We start from the raw sequence: 6,986 nt of genomic DNA on the forward strand, positions 1-6,986 counted from the left end.
TGAAATGAATAAGAGGTTGATACACGTGTATGACACTTCTTTGGGCACAAGGAAACGTGTATATTCTGAGGAGATAAAAAATTTGTCAAGGATGCTACCTTCGTACCTCATTGACAGTGGTTTCTTTGAAAACACTGAGCGGACAAACTGGTGAATTTTTGATGCATACAAGAACAAACAACCGGGTGTACCTTTAGAGTCACATATTCCTTTCATCATTGAATACGCTGAAGGTATCATGTAACAAGAAGACGATAGCCTGTAAGTATTTAAATTCTGGTCTACAATATATGCGTAAGCTATTTTACAAATTTATATTATGTATTTTGTTGTAGGGACTGCGGGTTATACGTAGCTACATTTAAAGAGTTTTTGAGTGACTAACTTGTTATACCACCTGATACTGATGACCATCTTGCAAATTACCTAAGCAATAGATATGCAGCATTGTTATACAGATACAACAGTGACAAGGTCAATGGTGGATACATAAGTGAGAATGACGATCCACCATATCCTAAGGGTCAATTCACAACACCAACTGAAGATGATATTGTTAACATAGATTAAGAATTAGGAAGGACAGGATGAACAAGTTTTTATGTTGTTTTGTGTTGAAGACAATTATCTGTTGAGTTTTTCTAAAATCTTATTGGTATTACAATAGTTTGTTAGTTATTAACATTATGTGTTTTCAAGTTATTGTTTTAGACACAGTTGTTGCTTTATAACGTTAAGGTACAAAAATTTTATTGTTTGAGTTTAAGTATTTTTGACAGTTAATTTACAAAATGAAGTATATGACACTTAAGTTCTAATGTCTACGATACATTATTGTTTGAGTTTAAGTATGTGCACTTACAAAATGATGTTTATGATACATAAGGTATAATTTATACATATACAATAATTGCAGTTACATATTAGCAACTTGAATCATATGAATGTATATGATACACCATATACATAAACAAACTAATCACATATTACTATTACAGTGAAAAACACCACCGTTGAATATAATATATCAAAATTATAGTTCATAAGGATGTATACACAAAACATGTAGTAAAAATTTGAACAAGTCAAGTTTTGGGACATTTGAATAACTCATAAGGCAGTATACACGAAACATATAACATCATTTCAATCATATAAATATATATGATACATAATATAAATAAACAAACTAATCTGGAATTACTATTACATTGAAACGCAACACTGTTGAATATAATGTATTAAAATTATAACTCATAAGGCTGTATACACGAAACATATAGTAAACAATTGAACAAGTCAAGTTTTTGTACAATTGAATAACTCATACGGCAGTATACATAAAACATATAACATCTTTTCAATAATATGCATGTATATGATACATCACATACATAAACAAACTCATCTGGAATTACTGTTACATTGAAACGCATCACTGTTGAATCTATTTATTTATAAAATTTGGAGTTTATGTTTGGCACAAAATTTCCAGCAAAGTCATATATTTGAACATCAAATTAAGTTGTGTAACCAATGCACTTTATGGAGTCCAAATATTTAAGTACCATGAACACTAGTTTCCTACTTTAAAACATTTTTCAATTCTCCTTCGAGAAGAAAGTACAATTTCTCCTTTTATGTCCTTCTTGTCTACATTTCCCATAAGAATTATTGTTCACTGTTAATTTCTCATCCGCATTTTTCTTTCTTCGCTTTCTTGGTCGTCCAGCCAACCTTCTATACCTAGGTGGCCGGACAATTTCATCTAAAAAATATTGTGGAACGTTCCAATCCTCCTTATCTGGCATTGGAACCATTACAACCTCGTACATTTTTTCTAATGCATACGGTTTGGAGTAATCATAGCAATATGGGTGCAAATTTGAAACATTCTTGTGCTTCAAAACTGCAATTACGTGTGCACAAGGTATCTCATCATGTTGAAACCTTCCACATGTGAAAATTTTACTCTCAAGGCATACACTATCTTTTTCCGGCATCATGAAATGAGAAAATATATTCAGATGATGGAACAACCTAAATATTTAAGAAGTTAGTGATACATTACGTAATATAAAATTTATATATAATTTCCAAAAAATCAGTTACCATTGAAAATCAGTTTGTTTCTGATACAAAAAATAGAAATTTAAGGAAATTGATAAATACCTTTATCTTTGAACTTTTAGATGCGTTTACAATCAATAACTCCTCAAATCTTCGGCCCAATGTGTTCTTTGTATATGACGATATTTCTCTATTACTATAGTTCCAACTACCAAATTGAAGTCTAGCTTCCACCAAGAAGTCTATTATAGTTAACTTACGTGCATCGACAAGACATCCATTGATACACTAAGCGATGTTCAAAGTCATCATTCTACCTCAATTTATGGTTGAATAAACTCTTGACCACTTCTCATAACCAGCATCTTCAAGGTAATCCTTCACCCTATGATAAACTTTCACAACCTTAGCCATTATTTTATCAAAATCTTCATTTCTGTATGCCTTTGCCATTGAGTAAATTATATCACTTAGTATGTTTTTACTCCTTTTGAAGCTTGAACATACATTCTTCCAAAGATGCAATATGCATGCACAATGAGGTACATTTGGGTACACAATGCTTACACTCTTTATTATACTTTCATTTCTATCTGATACAATACACATGTTTTCACGCTCACCAAATTCATTTTTGAACTGTTCGAAGAACTACTAACAGTAATTTTCAGTGTCTACAACATTATATTCCAATGACAATATGCATCCTAATTACAAAGAAGCACACATTTAACTTCATGATACACAATATTTACAGTAAGATATATTAATATAAATATAAAACAAATTTTACAGTACATCAGAATTATAATACTCATACCTGCACCATCGAGTGCGCTTGTTGATACAAAAGTACCCTTGTAAGCCCCGCCAAGATGTGCAGCATCCACTACAACTACAGGCCTGCAGTAGTCAAACCCTCTTATCAACGGTCTTAGGGCTATGAACAGATACATGAATTTAGTATCTTCCGTCTTTTGCATCCTTATATATGAATTTGGATACACTTTATTTAGCATCCATATGTATCTCGGCATCTGTTTATATCCTTCTGATGGCTTACCCTTGAGCATTTCTAGTGCACGTACTCTTGCACGCCATGCTTGTTGGTACCATATCTCAACCCCATAAAATTCTCTACTATCTTCAATTACATTTCAAGGTGTATGGATTCGTTTATGATTTACCAATTTAGGGGCAGTCACACCACTAATAAATCCAATTGTTGCTTGTACTTTTGTTAGTATATTATCCCGCATCGGACATGTATGTTCACTATTGAAATACCTTATTTTGAATACATCAGATTTTTTTCTGCAAAAAGATTTTAAGGTCCATCCACATTGGTCGCTGAAACAAACGAACACATAGCTGTCAAATTTTTTTTATTGGTTTAATTCATATAAGAAAAAAAATGTTATAATTATCAAAACGAAATATATACTACCTATACTTATGTATCAGATACAATATAAATAAAAATGTACTAGAGAAAAACAATAAAATTATAGAGAAAGCATTCCAATACCTTTTCTTATCCGATCTTTTCACTCGAAAATTGAAGTTGTTCTTTATTTCATATTTAGCCATTAGAGAAACAATTGTTCCTTTGTCCTAATACAACTACCCAGTCTTTACTTCATTACTATTGGAATCAGTTATATAATTCATAGCATTTAATTCGAGAATATAATCAACGTCACAAATTCTCGATTCAACCAGAGCAAGAGCTTCAGTATCTCTTTCGGTACCTTCCACGCATACGACTTCACCTTATGAACAATCAAAATTACGTATCTCCCCAATAATTTTATCAGTTGAATCAATACAAAGTGGATAAATGTTGATTCCAGAAGCATTCTTTTTTACTTCAAAATAAAGTTTCACACACATGTTGTTCTTGATTTTCAATGGACATGAGCTTCCCTAAACAATTCATTGGATTTTAATATCCTTTGTAACAATGTCGATCTCAAGCTCTGATAAAATCAACATTTTCAGATTCGCAAATGAAATGGAATAGCCAACAACAATTCCATCAACCTTGTAACTTTCATAATTAACATCGCTTACCGAAATTCCATAATGCCGCAGCAGAATTGAGATATTCATCTTCAAACCTTTTTTTTTTGATTTCTTAGAATGCAGATCAACTTTTACAGGAATAATTTTGTTTTAGGAAGCTACTCTAATTTAAAATTTGAATTTACTAATCAGTAACGCAAGCTGTAGAGCTTTAATAACGTGATTTCAGTTATTAATAACATAAATCACGTTAAATCTTCCTAATTAAGTGCAACATATGTTAACTAAGATGTATCACAAGTTATGTATCCTGTGCTCTCAGGATGTATCCCTCTAACTTGAGTTTTAAGGGATTTTACGTAATTTCAATACTAAAAGGGATAAAAGGTTATTTTGTATTTATAATATGTGGTTCCTATAATTTATACAAAAATAAATGCGTTGGTTGAAAATGATTGAAATGACCTGGGTTAAGAGGATTAGAACGGGTTGGGGTTAATGAATTGGGTTGGGAAATAAACGGGACAAAAACTGAAAAGTTTTTTAATAGTTAAAGGACTATATCCGTCTAGTGTATTGTTAAGGTACCATTTTAGAACTACTCCAATAGTTAAGGGACTACTTGTATCGTGTTCTCGATTGAAGTAACTACAACGATAGGGTAGAGTTGGCGTCCTACCAGCTCAAGGATGTAGCTCACATTTGATTCATGCTATGGAAATATAATAGGGGCGAGAATGCTTCTCCTATTAACAAATAGTGTTTTACCAGAGCTTTTTTTTTACTGGTTCTTCCCAAAAGAGTTGAGGGAGGCTGAGGCTCAGGAATTCGAGGCAAGGTAACATGTCATGCCAAGAATAGGGACTTAAATTCATCAAACTCTCCAGGTATGCTCGACATATGGTTAGGGGTGAGCGTTCGGTTCTTTGGTTCGATTAAACAAAATTTCGGTTTGGATCTTTGGTATTTTGTTTTAGGAAAGTGCGCATCATATTTATATAAAACTAAGATCGGTTCAGTTTGATTTTTTCTACTTTGCTTCCAATTATTTTGGTTTTTAAATCGATTTTCCAGTGTGAATAAAAATAAAGAGAAAATTGAAAAAGTGTTAAGAGTTTCATCATATGTTAATTAAAAATGAGATGATTTCTTTACATGCCAAATGACATTACATCTTTGGCAGAATGCAGTAGTGCATAAACTATCACATGCAATAGGGATATGCAATGGAATCCCCAAAAGTCAAAACGATCATATACAATTGGATACTACAAATGAATCTAGTTATGGCTTACACACTAGCATATGAAAGTAACCCCAGAACACAACATTTGACTAAATAAAGAAATATATTCAATAAAAGTTCTTGAGATGGCTCAAAGTGTAACGTAAATACAACACAAATGTGTACTAAATTTACGTAAAATTAATTGATTACGACTGAGGCTATTGTGATATCAATTGAACACTTCATAATAAACAATTCATCTACTTTACACCAAATTAATTCCAATAAAACCACAATAGATGCAAATACTAAAGGCAGATAAAAATTTTGTGATACCACTGTTGTTCCTTTACACCTAAGCACCAAAAATTGTATATACAACATCCTTCACAAAGTGTGTCCTTTACCACTCCAAATCCCCAAAACAACATGGTAAATTACTTTTCCACTAGGATAAGACATGTCTCCAGACTACAGCAACAACATATCTAATAAAAGCCCACAATGCAGCTGAAATCCATTATAGACATTATATCTGTGGCAAATGCAGCTGAAATTAATTAATGCCTAGTAGGGAGTGATTTTTATTATTCCGCAAGTCATTACTTGAACCACCATCAACAACTCTATTTTCATTCCTCATATGCAAAAAAAACTAAACTAGTAAGAACAGAAAGATTCAGTCGCTACTGTGACTTGTGAGTTCTCTGTGCTGCACTCTCTCCAAAACTTAATTACCCTTTTCTCCAAAAATCAGTTTTGTCACAACAATCAAGCACAAATTCTACAAAAAAATCGACAACAATGGTTCAAGAAATACGTACCATTTTTTTATGTCAGTGGACAACGATGGTGCAAGCCTCTGAGGCGAGACAATTAACTATTGAAGACGAGAAGATGAGAAGATGAGAAGGCGGTCAGCGTTTCTCAGTTGAAGTCTTGAAGACGAGAAAGCTGAAGAAAGTTTTGAATATTTGGGGCTTTAGGAATTAAGGTTTACACTTTACAATTATATTTAGTGATTTTAATATTAGTTATTGACTTACTGATTTACTGCCAAGTGTTGTAAATTCATTTTAAAAATTTAAATATTTTGTATCAAATTCAAAAATATATAAGCATTATTAATTAAGTAATATAATTTAAATATTTTAAAATTTATAAAATAAAACTTCAGTTCTTTGGTGCACCATAGTTTTGGGACCCTTGGACCAAACTCCAAATCGAAGAACCAATGTTTCGAAAAAGAAAACAATTCAGAACTGAAACACCGAAGAATCGACATCGAAAAAACCAAAATTTTTTGGTTCGGTTCAATTTTTTGGTATTTATTCCCACACCTACATATGGTTGTCAGTTTCAAGGCGCAAATAAGTAAGTTCCTATTTGGGATATACGACTTGGTGAAATATAGAGTGTCGAAATGATATATTGTTGGATTATATGAACATCAGAAAGATCACGTCTCATACTCAGTAGGTTGAGGGAGATAAGCTTAGGGAGAAGGCTAAGGATAATACGAAGGCTAGTATAGGAAACTATGACTACTCACAACAAAAATCAAGTGGTAGAAGTCGCTCACAATTTCAGTAGAATTCTTAAGCCCCAGCACCTTCATCAGCTTGTGTTCCATCCTCCAGTTTTCGATAGGATCATAAAGATA

At 32.3% G+C, this 6,986-nt stretch overlaps 1 pseudogene; it reads right to left on the bottom strand.

Annotated features, from left to right (window-relative positions):
• Positions 1–1,341: 1,341 nt before the first annotated feature.
• On the bottom strand, positions 1,342–6,412 carry LOC138339007 (uncharacterized; annotated as a pseudogene).
• Positions 6,413–6,986: the final 574 nt, after the last annotated feature.

This window comes from Solanum lycopersicum, chromosome 10 (genome assembly GCF_036512215.1).
Source record: "Solanum lycopersicum chromosome 10, SLM_r2.1".
NCBI lineage: Eukaryota > Viridiplantae > Streptophyta > Magnoliopsida > Solanales > Solanaceae > Solanum > Solanum lycopersicum.